The sequence below is a fragment of the Polyodon spathula genome, chromosome 54, assembly GCF_017654505.1.
Source record: "Polyodon spathula isolate WHYD16114869_AA chromosome 54, ASM1765450v1, whole genome shotgun sequence".
Classification (NCBI taxonomy): Eukaryota; Metazoa; Chordata; class Actinopteri; order Acipenseriformes; family Polyodontidae; genus Polyodon; species Polyodon spathula.
Window position 1 is genome coordinate 1,664,474 of NC_054587.1, and position 15,006 is coordinate 1,679,479.

The window sequence follows — 15,006 nt, forward strand, 5'->3', positions numbered from 1 at the left end:
AACAAAGTTATTTGACTGATTATTTACTGCTTTTAATTAATATTATTTTAAAGAGCAAATTAAGTTTATCATTAAAGACCCCCTTTCTCTTTATATTAATTTCCTTTTATTTATTTATCTTTATCTAAATGGCAGGGAACACTGCAATTAAATCATCTTTATATTTCTCCAGCGCTGCCCCAGACTACACTCACCCTGGAGCCTCCACTCCCAGAGATAATCACCAGGGATGCTTTTCAATGGGCCCTTATAGTTTCACATCTTACAACTGCAATCAATCAATCAATCAATCAATCAATCAATCTTTATTTCTTATATAGGGTGTTTCATAATAAATCACCTCAAATAATAATAACAATAATTTACAAAACAATTTAGAGAAATAGTAAAAGATAAGATAATAAAATACCCTTTAAATAAATACATTAAAATACTTTTAAAAAGCAGTGACAAAAACAGGTAGTAAAAAAAAAATCTAATTAGGTACACTGTATTGTATAAGGAGCGTCACGGTGGCGTGGTGGTTAGCGCTGCTGCCTCACAGTGCCAGGGTCCTGGGTTCGATTCCAGTCTAGGGTTCTGTTTGTGTGGAGTTTGCATGTTCACCTTGTGTTTGTGTGGGTTTTCTCTGGGTACTCCAGTTTCCTCCCACAGTCCAAAGACATGCTGTTCAGGGTGATTGATCACTCTAAATTGCCCTCTCTGTGTGTGTGATACCCTGCGATGGACTGGCATCCCATCAAGGGTGTAGTCCCGCCTTGTGCCCTGTGTCTGCTGGGTTAGGCTCCAACTCCCCACAACTCTGTAAAAGATTGAACAGATAATGATAATACTGTATAAAAGATTATGATCATTATCCCTCTGCTAAATTTGCAGGGGGTTTGAATGCTTCTCTCAAGTTTGGCTAGTAGGAGCAAATGAGGTTTTCAGTGTTGTGGAAATTCTTTGGTATTCCATGATTCTAGACTGTGGGCATCAAACAATAACCAATATTAACAACAAACCAATAGCAATGTTCTCTTTTAAAGCCTTCTTTTATTAATCAAATCAAGCTTGCAATGCGCAAAACCTTTTCAAGTGTTTTAGAGAGGGTTTCTCTTTATAGCTACTTAGCCTTTTAATGTTGTATGCTGGTGATGGATATATGTGTTGACTGTGATTGAGGAATTCCAATTCCAAACAGTACCCAGACATATGTAATATGCCTTTTCCAATGAAGGCTACTTTACTGCACTCACACTAGCCAGAGCTATACAGGGAAGACTGGGTTAGAATATGAATTCACTAAACTAAAGTTTCTCTCCACTGTCGGACTGTTGCCTTTCCCAATGAAGGCTACTCTTTTCAATCAAACCAGTCTCATAAATAAGAAATACAAGGTGTGCAGGAAATGTCTCATTAGTGCTATAGGAAAGATTATGGACAGCCTCTTTATTGTGTCTTAAATAAGCAACGTGTCTTTGGAGGTCTGTGGTTGCCAGCTCATGTGTGGGATTACTCTTAGCACACGAGGAACATTCAGTATATAATCTCTCTGTATGGCTGTTTGAAGTCGTGTATCCAATTTATGTGACAGTCAAACCATTCATTTTTGTATCTATAACCACAATACCAGTCCATAAAGGCTGCACTGTCAATAGCTGGAAGAGGTTTCACCTGGTTTGACTCTCCACAGACCCTCTGACTGTGTTCTTGTTGTCTTGTGTCAGAGCTGTTCTCCAGGGTGACTCTGTCAGCCTCTCCGAGAGCCACAGTGAAGGAGGGAGAGGCTCTTAACCTGACCTGTGAGGCAACAATGAACAAAACCCCCCACTCTCAACTCCACTACACCATTCTGAGAGACGGGGAGCCTGTGATTAATAGCACTGGCCCTGCACTGTACAGCATAGCCAGCACTGAGAAGAGCCACGCTGGGAGCTACACGTGTGCTGTGGAGTCACAGGGAGTGAGGAAGAGCAGCCAGGAGTTACACATTGAAGTGCAAAGTAAGATCAGAAACTTTTCATAATTGACTTGATGATTGAAAGTGGTCTCATAGATTATGGTAGGCATCATAATATTGCCAGTATGTAACCCCTAATAAACAGATCACAGAATCTCCAGCAATATCAACACATTGGATTGGACACAAACACACTGTGCAGGCAGTGCTTCTATACAATATTCATTAGTGTATGTTACCCTCTAATGTTTTAGTTTTACAATAGGTTGAATTACATTTAAAAATAATTTTCCACTTTTTGACAAACAATAAAATGAAAACCTACGGATTTACCCAAATTAGTATTCAATAACTGAGTGATGAAAATGATGGTTCAAATAAAATGACAGTTACAGCAGACAGACAGAGTGGTGAGTTGAAGGCTGTTGTTATAGAGAGACTGTGAACAGTGTAATGTTCTTGAATACCTATCAGCTCAGTCAAGGTGTATGGAAGTCACCAGCACACACTCACACTGTACCTTCCTTCCCCCAGTGTCCTGGCAGAGCGCTGTTGCTATTGGCTACAGAGTGAGCTTCACTCTGTATCATTTCATTTTGTTCACTCTGCTGCTCCTTCATTACTGCAGGATCCAAGGTGAGACTCCCAGTCAGTGCACACATTTCACCTGGCCTGTCACAGTATGTGTATATGAAATATACACAGCTAATTTACACTGTCCAAAATAAACATTTAGCAAGTTTATACATGCACGTATAACACAACTAGAAAAAACAAACTGAAAACAATCTGCATATTTTTTTTCCAGGTTTCCTGCGTATCGCTGGTGGTAGGTCAAGGTAAGTCAGTATTAGCCAGTATGTGTACACATAGGGGGGCAGCACTCACTATCTCTGCCTGTCATCATCCTTTACAGCTATGAAAATGGAGACGGAAACGCTCTGATTCGCTCTTTAAGAATCGCTCTTGTAAACTCTAACAGTACCCTTCACTTTGTGACCTGTGTCCTGAAATGCTATGTTGGGCTAATTTGGCCTTTTCGTTTCCATATGATAAAGATTCATAATCGTTATTCTTTGATTCTAGTTCAAGGGTATTAAAAAATAACTCTTTCATCAGTAATGTCACAAAGCTGATACACTGCTGCTCCTTACCCTGAAATGCACTCTGTGATTTCAATGAGACTTGATTACTCTAGAGCCTAGAAGTGTCATCATCCTTTAAAGCTGTTGTTATTGCTGAAGTTAAACTCTGAACCCTCCTTGTGTGTCTCTGACATCTGTCTCAGGATAACCTGGGATCAGGATCAGGAGCAGTCAGCAGAGGGGATTGAGCTCTCCAGCCGTGTGCAGCACACTGGAGAGGAACTGGAATAGTATAGCACTGTCCTGCTGAAGACCAGTCTGACTGGAATAGTATAGCACTGTCCTGCTGAAGACCAGTCTGACTGGAATAGTATAGCACTGTCCTGCTAAAGACCAGTCTGACTGGAATAGTATTGCACTGTCCTGCTAAAGACCAGTCTGACACTGGCTAAAGACCAGTCTGACTGGAATAGTATTGCACTGTCCTGCTAAAGACCAGTCTGACTGTCCTGAATAGTATTGCACTGTCCTGCTAAAGACCAGTCTGACTGGAATAGTATTGCACTGTCCTGCTAAAGACCAGTCTGACTGGAATAGTATTGCACTGTCCTGCTAAAGACCAGTCTGACTGGAATAGTATTGCACTGTCCTGCTAAAGATGAGTCTGACTGCCATGTCTTAGAACTACTGTAAATATCTGTTCAAACTGCAGCTGTAGTTTAGAGAAAATGACCATTGACTGGGGTATTTTCTAAAACCTCAAAGCAAATGCATTACTCATTGATTGTTTGATTTAATTCATGTATTTAATAGATTGCTTGATCACACAGTGTAACTTTATGAAGTGCATTACTGAACTATGTATGTGTTTGTGAGCTATTCTGTAGCCAATAAACTGCTTTATTAAACTAGTGTTCTGCATTATTAATGATACACCTTCAACATGTAGTTCAACTACAAAGGATGTGTTGTATTAAGAACATAAGAAGGTTTACAAACGAGAGGAGGCCATTCGGCCCATCTTGCTCGTTTGGTTGTTAGTAGCTTATTGATCCCAGAATCTCATCAAGCAGCTTCTTGAAGGATCCCAGGGTGTCAGCTTCAACAGCATTACTCGGGAGTTGATTCCAGACCCTCACGATTCTCTTTGCCTAATCTCTATTTATGACCCCTGATCCTTGTTTCTTTTCTCAAGTTGAAAAAGTCCCCTGGGTTCGACATTGTCAACACCTTTTAGAATTTTGAATGCTTGAATCAGGTCGTCGTGTTGTCTTCTTTGTTCAAGACTGAATAGATTCAATTCTTTTAGCCTGTCTGCATATGACATGCCTTTTAAACCGGGGATAATTCTGGTCGCTCTTCTTTGCACTCTTTCTAGAGCAGCAATATCCTTTTTGTAGCTCGGTGAGCAGAACTGAACACAATATTCAAGATGAGGTCTTACTAATGCATTGTACAGTTTTAACATTACTTCCCTTGATTTAAATTCAACACTTTTCACAATATATCCGAGCATCTTGTTGGCCTTTTTTATAGCTTCCCCACATTGTCTAGATGAAGACATTTCAGAGTCAACATAAACTCCTAGGTCTTTTTCATAGATTCCTTCTTCAATTTCAGTATCTCCCATATGGTATTTATAATGCACATTTTTATTGCCTGCATGCAGTACCTTACACTTTCCTCTATGAAATCATTATTAAATCAATTAAACCTTGTTTTTTAGGTGTAGTTTTACAATTCTGGAATGGACAAGGTTTACTGTAACATTAATGTACGTAACCATACTATCAGAGCATTACCACCATGGGGAGCACTCAGTCAGACTGTTGCCCACAGAGCTGGTGCATTGTGGGAAGGATATTTGGATTCAACCGGCCATCTTTGCTGAGGGCGAGTGGGCAAACTTGGAGGAGTTCTGCAAGCGGTTACCACACTTTACCCACGTTTTACCAATACATTTGTGTGACTCCAAATACTTTAAGTTGTGTATTTATTTACATTGTCGTACTTTATGGTGTGTAAGGGCTCCCGTAGCAGTGGCACCAAGGCTATATATACTGGCTGTGCTGGTGCATAGGGGGCAGTCCAGAGAATCGAATGTGTACTTCACTAGACACTGCAACTCTGCTGGCAGTGAGATAAAATACATTAAGGCTCGAGATTAAAAATAGATATTGACCTCCTGTGTGGACACTCGGATCATCTTCTACACAAGGGTACCTGTGCTGCTATGCAACCCCAGCCTCAGTCCCAGGACACTGTAACCACTGGTGAGTCTGAACTGTTTGATTTGAACTATTCAAAAGAGCCAGAAAGACAGCCAAGGAATAAAACCCATAAAAAGCATACTTCAGCTGTGTAGTGCGTTATTGGACAGATATACCTTAGTTTTATATATATATATATATATATACTATATGATATAGTATATATATATATATATATACCTATATATATATGTATAGGTGACATTGTGTCATACATCTGTCACATGAGTGTCCTGTTCTTAAAGTGCTCCCCTTCCCTCTATACATGTTACTATGAATGCTAATGCCCCTTCACCCCTCCTACCTTGCAAAAGACTGTATTATGCCATCGAACATCTGAAATTCCATACAACAGAAAATTATGCTGGGATATAGACTGAGAGGAACGTTAGTTCCTCGTACAAGTAAGAAAAACTTGTCGGAAACTGCCAAGACTCTCTACACAGCTGCAAGAGTTCTGCTGTTTTTCATCACTTAGAATTACCATCTCCACCAGGACCAAAAGACTGAAACTTTCTTACATCAAATGGGAAAAAACATAAATAATTCTTATACACAATGAGATATAAGTCATCAAACTAAGTGAAAAGTGTTACTCTCCTTCCTCCTCTTCCGTTTACTTTTTTAAGAGTGTGTAGTGACTTTTCAAACAGAAAAGCTAAATAACTGGACATCTACCAATCATGTGATTTCACACGTTGGTCAACATCAAAATGCACCAGGGAATGCAATCAGTTTGAAATCCACACCATTTATATTAAACAATACATTTATGTTTTAAAACAGCACATATCGCAGAAAAAAAAAAAAATTCACATTGTTTGAACTTGCAACATGAGGTCTTTGAAAAGCACAGGCCTTAGCCCGCTGCACCATTGCACTGTTGTTGAAATGTATTAATTTTTTAAGCTTACATCCATGCCTGACCAGCTTTCACTGAAAACCTGAAGGTTCTGCTTGATTCTATATATTTTCCTATTTCATGTTTGAAAATATCCAATTTCCTTTGTCTGGTAGATTCCATAGAATGGAATTGCACACAAGAGTGGCATCTAGCTTCCTTCTCTAAATCGCTGATAAATTGTAGTTCCTTGCTTAATTAAAAATAAAGGAATAATTTATTAGGTAGAAATAAATAAATAATTTAAATTAATGCACAGAGGAATAAATACATTTAGAAATAAATATTTTTAAATAAATAAATATAGAAATGAATACATGTTTACATTATACATGCATAAATAAATTAATAAATAGCAAGCCAGAAAAATGTCAAATTGATTTGCTGATGATTTAATAATAATAGTTATATAACGAGATACTAGCGATACTTTCCTTGCTGAGTCTGTGGAGTAGTGGTTAGAGCACTGTGCTCCTGACTGGAGGGTCATGAGTTCCATCCCAGGTAAGGAACACACTGCTGCTTTACCTAGATTGGGTGAGTAAAAAACCTGACTGTATAAAATTATTCCCTGGGCATTATCACAACCTTTCTTTCTCATTTCACATTCTAAATTACTTAAGACTATACATTACAGAGACATTTTTCCAGCTTTGGCGGCAGAAAAGTTCTTTATCAAATCTGAGTATAAGAGAAAAGGAAAACACAGCCACAAATGATAAAATCCACGAGACATTATATAAGATGCCTAATTAAAGCACAAAGTGGTCTAACATTTTCACACACGAGTGCCTATTGTTTCTATATCTATCTCACACCCAGAGGTTTCCAGTTAGGTAGGAATATAAAGGCTATAGATGGCAAATCTTGAGGTGTTCTAATACATTTGCACTCGACCGTATATAATTTGCAGAAGAATAGTACCAGTAGGTCTTAGCTGCAGTATCCTGATACCTCAGCACTGCTTCTGCATTATTCTATAAACAGACAGAAAACAGTGTCAATAACTTTTATTTTTACATTGTGTCTTTACTTGTTGTGTCCACTAGGGGGAGCTGCACCTCTTAGAAGTTATAAGGCCTTTTTCCATCCAATTTTTTTACTATGCTATGCGCACAAACAAATTTGCCCCCAAAATGGTCTGGGAAACTGACTTTTTACTCACATGACAAGTTTGCTCTGCAGAGGTGGTTTTAGTTTTTTCTTGCTGCCAAATTGTTTCAACATTTGCATGGAAAACTGTAGCAAGTGTATTTCTGGTCCTAGCGCCATTCCTTATCCTAGTCAAGTGACATCAAACTGTCTAACGTCTAAAGATTAGGAAAATCCAAGGGACCCTGAGTCCCCTCTGACTGTCTGTCCCTCTAGGCTTTCTACAGATATCCAGGAAAGCACTGATTCAATAGGATGAAACTTGGTAAGGACATTCTTTATCGCAAGTTATTGTGCCTGCTTTTCCACTATTGTTAAACTGCCCATATAATACATACACTATGGAGAGGGCAATCTGACTGTGATTTGCCCACCCATGTGTATAGAGTGGGTGTATGTCATGGTAATCTACTTGCTGGGGGATGAGGGTCACTGACATGCTTGTCTCTATTAAACATCCTCTGTTGTCATGGTGCTTGGTTTTTACAGGACGCAGAGCCTTTCCTGTATGCTGTGGTCACAGTTCATCACAGAGCAGAGTGAACCACAATTCACACATTTACTTTTAATCTTTTATAAGAAAGCAGACACAGCAAGCTGTGTAGCGGAACCAGACGTGCAGGTGGTCCTGCTGCTGCTGCTGCTGACCCCTCACTGCAGTGCGGTCAAGGAGATATTGTTTCCTGACTGCAGTCTTATCTTTTCACTATGCATTACAATGCACAGCGGTTTCAACACACCTAAAGCATCCAGACATAACTTTAAATGCACTGGCCCCTGTGCACGGTTTAGGTGACTGTAGCTGCAACATAATCCCATATTCTGTTCATATACAGGTCTCAGTTTTGAAAGAAATACATTGTAACGACGGACAGACTGGCTGATGTCAATCCAGAGCAGGAGGCAGTATAGAGAGTCCAGACACTGGACATTTATTATAGCAGTCAAATACTTCAGAACATACAGAGCCGAGCTCCACAGCTCCATTCACAGAGTCAGGCACTTCTATTATACAAGCACAGAGCACATTTATTATAGCAGTCAAATAGTTCAGAACATACAGAGCCGAGCTCCACAGCTCCATACAGAGTCACATGAGGTCACATCTTATAAATAAATGGAATATTTGTTTCAAATCAACAGGTTAGCAGATTATACTGTTCTCATGTAATCTGAAAGGAGGCTAGAAGTCAAATTCAAGGGAGCTCCTGTGTTCACCATGTAGTGAATCTCCTCCTATCAGCTTTAAACACACAGGGCGACACGATTATTAGTACGTGTTAGTTAGTGTATTAGTCTTTTAATGCGAATTTACAGAGAAATGTAAAAACACAATCCATAACACCCTATCCAGGTAAACATAATCTGTAAGGAGTCTAGGAGTCTAAGATAAATGATTAAAGATCTCTCATTTGTTTTTACCATGTTACACTGCTGCAGTTGACTTTTCAAAGGGGTGGAGCAGACCCCACCCCTCAGCATGTGTGCCAAGAATCTGCCCTTTTCAGAATCTCCCTTTGCAGTTTAACAGGAGGTGTGGAGCTGCATTGAAGTATTCAGGAAGTCTGCTTCCCTCTCCCTCACTTACTGCAGGATTAACTCAGCACGAGGTGCCCCTCCAGATCCAGAGGTTGAACGTTTCTGCTCAGGACAGTCTGGAGGTAAGAAATGGAATCAGGTTTTTTTTAAAGATGCATTTTAATGTCAGGGGATTTTCTAGATGGTTTCTTCCTGCCTGTAATAAGTTTTTTTTGATGTGCAGTTTATTCATGATGTGCAAATCCTTCCTTTACTAAGATAGCATCATGACTGTTGGAAGCTGTGACCATTGATTTCTATAAAAGCTCTTCAGACTTTAGATTCTCTTTGACTGCCTCAGCATTATAAGATCACCTCATGTGCAGCAGGTATTAGGGCCACTAGGCCCACACAGAGTCTGTGCTGTGTAGAGTTTGAGTGAGGGGTACAGGTTGGGCACGAACGCTTGCTCCAGAGAAAGTTAATTTAGTTGTAATGGCAGAGTGCTGTGCCAGTCAGTGGATAGACATTCTGGAAAATTAAGAAAAAAAACATTTATTGAAAAAAAAAACTAAAAACAAGTGCAATGTTATTTTGCTGATGAGAGGTAACTTGTTTGTGTGGCTTGTTTATGTGTCAGTTATGTTACATTTAGCCATGGTGTGCCACTGTATATTACATTCATGTAGAGGTTTAAGAATTTTACAAGTACACCATATTCCAATTAATTGCATATTGATGATTGCATATTCGTGTTAACTTTAAAAAGGTGAAACAGATTTCTTATTAAAATGCACATGCAGCAGATTCCTGCTAATTGCATACCCCATGTGCCCAGCAATTGTATGCATTTAACCAGCTGTATGCAATTATCAGGTATGCAATTAAAGGTACCTGTATTACATGCTATATGTTACTGATAATGGCACTCTCTGGTTAATTGCATAACACTTTGAGGCACACGGTGTATGTGATTAACAAGAATCTACAGTGATATGACTTAACATGATGTGCTTCATATTATTGATTTAGATTTCAGTGCAACTTGCATGAATTGTCTCTTAATAAATTCAGTAGGTACTGAACATTTCACCTGCCTAATTGTGTGTTTTTACAACTAGAAAAACAGGAACTTGCTCCCTCATATTGGCTGCATTCCAGTATTCAGGCTCAGTTTCAACCCTGCCTGCCTTCACTTCCTCTCCCTCACCACAGTCACTTATTCTTTCTCAGAAATGAACGCAGAGCGGACTGACCGCAGAAAAGGAGAAGGGTGTTCTGTTTTTGCGATGGTGTCTGCAGTTAACAGTACTGTGAGGTACACTTTCTATCTATATTTTTTCCTACAGCTTGTACTCCTTATTACTGCACTGAGCCTGACTCCAGAAACCACACAAAACAGAATCTGGTAATGCTCCTAAAACAGTTCAGAAGCAATGTATCGTTTGCTGAATGGTTAGTTTTCTAAATTATTTCCAATTCAAGTTTCCTGTCATTAATATTCAATTTATGAACAGGACCTTCACCATTTCATTGATTCATTTGCTCTGGTTTGTTCGTGCCTCTTGTTTCAGAGTCAGCACTGGCATGTATGTATTTGTCATCATTCCTTGACTATTCACGCGTAAGTAGAATTTAAAATTGCTCCCCAGAGTTGTTTTTTTATTGATCCAAGCAGACATTGGCTGCAGAAGTCAATGCTCCCTTCTTCTGATTATCAGTGATTTCTCATACCTGATGTTACGGCTGACAAAGACGAAGAGAGGGGAAGCAAATCAATCCACTCGAAGTGTGAGCAGCTTAGTTATTTCTAACAGTTTGAAGTACAGATATTAGACGAATGTCATTGATGTAAATTAAAAAAAAAGAGGGTGAGTAGATTCTAGAAAATGCACAGAGTCCTTTTCTTCAATCAGTTGTTAGGTTTATTGAAATATGCAGGGAGTCTGGTCCCAGGTACAGGACAAACAGAATACTCATCCTTACAATGTTTGCATGACATTAAATACCCTTCTGTATAGATGGTCCACCTCCTCTTTCTCTGACATTTAACCAATTGCAAAGGTGAAACACATTATTCTATTACCATATATTTAATTTAGTGTGTAAATGTGTGTGTGTGTGTGTGTTGTGTGTGTGTGTGTGTCTGTGTGTAGTCTAGTGTGATGACCTCTGAACTCAGTGCATTGTTCAACCCCTGGTGCCCCAAAAGGTCCATACATCTAGTTTTTGTCATCTTCCTTGTTCATATCTCTCCGTTTTGCTTGAGACCTTTTGAGTCCAGTGGCGTTATCTCTTATTCTCCATGAGAACCTTTGGGTCCAACGCCAGTCCCTGGGAGCCTTTTAGCCCCTTTATGCTTTGCATTCCAAAAGTCTTAGAGCCTGGCGCCTTCTGGTCCACAGCATTGTTATCTTGTTAGCTTGCTGTCAATGCTGGGCAAGAAGCTTGTAGACGCAAGGTCTCTATCAATTGTTAGCAGTACATGCAATTTGATCCAAACAGGCTGCTATCTGCAATATTAGTCTCTTTTCAGAAAAGAACACCAGTATAGCTCTGCCAGTCCACATGCATAGCAAACTGCTAATCAATTCTCGATCCATGATTTCCAACAGTCACTTTGTCTGTGCTGCACTTACTGGATTACAAGTGAAGCTGCTTCTCAGAAAGAAGATGAGGTTTTAGTGTAAAAGTACAAGCTCACACTCTGAGCTCAAAAGCAGTATCTTGTGAAATCGCCAGTATATTTTTGTAACGGTAGCTGGTGACCAGTTAACACTTTGAGATTAAAATCATTACTGGGAGGAACTGAGAAGCGCTGCTAAAGTTTCAGGAAACTGATGTTTTCTATAAAGAGCGGTTGTGTTGCAGTTATGTTTAGTTTCAGGCGGAATGCGGGCTGGGAAACTTTACCTTGTGATGTGTAAGTACTGTGATCTGATGATTTGAACACGAATCCAGCATCATGCCTCCCTGCTGAGGGATTGATGGCTTGAAAGAGGCTGGCTTATCAGTTTCAGGTGGTTTTTAAAAGGGAATGTTGGAGCAGGAGGATGTTGCTGGCTTTGTGCTGCAAAGCAGTTGTGTTTCATTAACAATAGTGGCGAGCACTTGGCATAAAAGAGATCAGTTCCTTGTTTTCAAACCTTTTTCATCGCTTAGAGATTGTATTGAACTGTATTGAGGTATGTGAGCTTATCAGTATCCAGCTTCCTCTGTCTGCTAAAGAAGCTTGTTCAGTTATATTGCTGTGTGTGTGTGTGTGTGTGTGTGTGTGTGTGTGTGTGTGTGTGTGTGTGTGTGTGTGGGGGGAGGGGGTCCCCACAAAGATATAACTCCTGAAAAAAACGTGGGGACGTCTCCATTTTGTAAAACACCTTTTTAAGAACTAAATTTAAAAAAAAAAAAAAAAAAAAAAAAAAAAAGTACCAAAATATTGAGTTTGTTGTCGACTCTTTCACCCTGTGTGGAGTTTTGTCTGACTGGAGTTAGAAATAGTCAATAAAAATATAGTGAGAGTCAATGAAAAGACCCCACAAGTATAGGAAAACATGTGTGTGTGTGTGTGTGTGTGTGTGTGTGTGTGTGTGTGTGATGTGTGTGTGTGTGTGTGTGTGTGTGTGTGTGTGTGTGTGTGTGTGTGTGTGTGTGTGTGTGTGGGTGTGTGTGTGTGTGTGTGTGTGTGTGTGTGTGTGTGTGTGTGTGTGTGTGTGTGTGTGTGTGTGTGTGTGTGTGTGTGTGTGTGTGTGTGTGTGTGTGTGTGTGTGTGTGTGTGTGTGTGTGTGTGTGTGTGTGTGTGTGTGTGTGTGTGTGTGTGTGTGTGTGTGTGTGTGTGTGTGTGTGTGTGTGTGTGTGTGTGTGTGTGTGTGTGTGTGTGTGTGTGTGTGTGTGTGTGTGTGTGTGTGTGTGTGTGTGTGTGTGTGTGTGTGTGTGTGTGTGTGTGTGTGTGTGTGTGTGTGTGTGTGTGTGTGTGTGTGTGTGTGTGTGTGTGTGTGTGTGTGTGTGTGTGTGTGTGTGTGTGTGTGTGTGTGTGTGTGTGTGTGTGTGTGTGTGTGTGTGTGTGTGTGTGTGTGTGTGTGTGTGTGTGTGTGTGTGTGTGTGTGTGTGTGTGTGTGTGTGTGTGTGTGTGTGTGTTGTGTGTGTGTGTGTGTGTGTGTGTGTGTGTGTGTGTGTGTGTGTGTGTGTGTGTGTGTGTGTGTGTGTGTGTGTGTGTGTGTGTGTGTGTGTGTGTGTGTGTGTGTGTGTGTGTGTGTGTGTGTGTGTTGGTTGATGTGGGGGGGGGGGGTGTGGTTGATGAGGATTGTTAAAAAACTTTATGAAAGGCTAATTTCATCTACTTTAACATTGTGTCATGAATACTCTCCTTTAATGTGATTTTTGCATAGCACTTGCTTCCACAGGTGGTCCAGTGTTGTAACTGCACTATACTAGACGGGGCTTGTCATGTGATTGGGGAGAGTTTGGCACTGCTTCCAAGCAGAAGGCAAATACTCAGAGAGGAATCATTTCAAGGAATAAAAATACAAGAAAAGAAACTGCAATAATTTAACGGCTCCTTCCTGACACTAATTGGTTTCTTGACAGTTGTATTCTGCTATAATTTAATTGTCGTTTTCATGGAGACTCCAAATTAGGAAAAAAAATACAACATTCTAGCAATTAAAAGCACAAAAGATCAGCGCTTTCTAAGGGTTACATTTCTTACAGGATTTTCAGAGTCTGATGAGTAACTAATAGATGTGAGAGGAATAAACAGCAATGTGTTGTAATGTGTGGCATTGTGTTGTAATGAGTGGCATTGTGTTGTAATGTGTGGCATTGTGTTGTAATGAGTGGCATTGTGTTGTAATGTGTGGCATTGTGTTGTAATGTGTGGCATTGTGTTTCTCTAAATACCTGAACAGACAATAATCATATCAATCAAAAGTGGTCCAGATCAAAATCTCCACTTGTTTGTAAGGAAACACTTGCAGACTACAGGAACATTTATTCCAGCTTTATTTGTTATCTAAAAACAACATCTGAACTTTTGCTGCGAATGTTCATTCAAGATTAGCTCAGAAACTCAGGGTTGATCTGCTGTCTTGAAACACACGGGAGCCTCTAGTGTCATTAATGCTATTGTGCTATTGCCAGGTTCTGGTATACTCATGGGTTACACTGTGAAATAAGGGGCATTAATTCCAATATATGTATATCTGCATTAACATATTTCCTAGAAAGATCATTTGACGTAAGCATCAATATAATGAATCAGTCAATACTCATATGGGGGGTGTTTTAAATTTATGATGATGTTTTTGTAAGGGTTAAGTATGATTTTTCATTCTTAAACGTTCCCAGTGATTTATCATGCCTGCCCATGCTTCACTCTATATAGCTGCTTTGGTAACTGGTAATTCTATGGGCTAGTTCGTGTTCGTCAGACATTGCTACTGTAGTAAAAATTCTACAAATACATTCTTCAGCTGGATGGAAACAGCCGTGCGTGATCAAGCTGCTGTTTGTAAGCTTCTTTAAAGGGTTAGTTGGTCATGTGTTTGGCTTGGTATCTGTCAAGGTCTTTTGCTTCCTGTTTGCTGTGGTAAAAAGGGCTTTATATGAGGGTAGGGTGTTTCTGATCAAGAGCCACCTTCAAAAATAACCATGTTTTTTTTTATATTGAAGATGTTTCATCTGTTTTCTGCTGAAGGGAAAAAGGGCTGTGCTACAGTAGTAATGAAAATAAAGATGGATTTAACCTTTTCAGATGTTTCTCGGTAGTTGTTTTTATCTATTTAGTTTATTTATTTAAGTGATGTTAAATTAAAAAATCAAATTTGGTGGCTAATGCAACCTATGTAGTGTTCAGTCACTTGAAAATGTGTTTTGATTGCTGCTCAACTTTTTAATACATAAAATAAAGATGAATTGTTTCCTCTGGAGCTTCACAAAGAGATCCAATTCCACGGTGTTCTGCTGAAGTGACAAATGACTGACCTACAGTTGCAGGAAAAGGAGAGGTGGCTGAGCTTTCTTGATAGTTTGTGACATTTAGTTAAGTTTATTATTTTCTTGAATTTGACTCACTGGAGTGAAAGACTGTCCTGTCAAGTCACTGCCTCTCCTTGTGTCTTTCAGTGCTGACCACAGTGGCCT

The 15,006-nt window shown here is 39.7% G+C and overlaps 1 protein-coding gene and 1 long non-coding RNA gene across 8 annotated transcripts in view; both read left to right on the forward strand.

The window, feature by feature from the left end:
- LOC121307240 (Fc receptor-like protein 5) overlaps positions 1 to 15,006 on the forward strand; it is a 92,577-nt gene that overhangs the window by 11,451 nt on the left and 66,120 nt on the right. The gene's annotated exons all lie outside the window — the stretch shown is intronic.
- LOC121307243 lies at positions 8,767 to 10,482 on the forward strand. The gene is made up of 3 exons (XR_005948297.1): positions 8,767 to 9,011; positions 9,990 to 10,186; positions 10,443 to 10,482. It is a non-coding gene; the product is annotated as an uncharacterized LOC121307243 (long non-coding RNA).